Below are 639 nucleotides of genomic sequence, written 5' to 3'. Positions count from 1 at the left end.
TAATCATGTTTTGGGTGTACTATTCCTTTAAAGTTTATATTTGTTATAAGAATTAAACCTTTCTTTTTTACATAATTTCCTGTGTTATGGGGTAATTTTTCGAATCATAGACTAATCTCATTTTACTTGTTTGGATACATTTGTATACATTCATACTTTCTGGTTAAGTGGAGTTTATCACAGCCTCTTAATGAATCAAATGTAAAGATGAGAATGAATTAAACCAAATAGCAGAATCTATCAGAATCACTTGATGTATAAATTCAAGTATAAGAATAAAGTATAAGAAGTGTAAAAACATAGATCAGTGCAGCTGGATTTTAAACATGAACAGACCTGTATTATTCTCCCAACATGCAATGCGATTAATCGTTGGATCTGTTTTGACTTGAGAAAGCTGAACCTGATGATCTTCTGCAAAAGACCTGTCTGATCCCGTTCAGGATTGTCCTCTATCAGAGACATGAAAGCTAGGAGTCTCTGTCTCTTCCTGCCTTTTTTGGAGCATCTTTTTTTGGAGCTTTTTTGGAGCATCTCATCAGTCTTTGGTGTAGCAGGTGAAATACCAGCATGAAAAAATGGTCACCACCAGTAACAACAGAGAAATGGTTCTTGTAACAAACACAACATCCATCCATC

This window comes from Cyprinodon variegatus, unplaced genomic scaffold, assembly GCF_000732505.1.
Source record: "Cyprinodon variegatus isolate N-32 unplaced genomic scaffold, C_variegatus-1.0 Scaffold1356, whole genome shotgun sequence".
NCBI classification, from domain to species: Eukaryota; Metazoa; Chordata; class Actinopteri; order Cyprinodontiformes; family Cyprinodontidae; genus Cyprinodon; species Cyprinodon variegatus.
The sequence above is the reverse complement of the archived record's forward strand: the minus strand, read 5'-3'. Positions refer to the sequence as shown.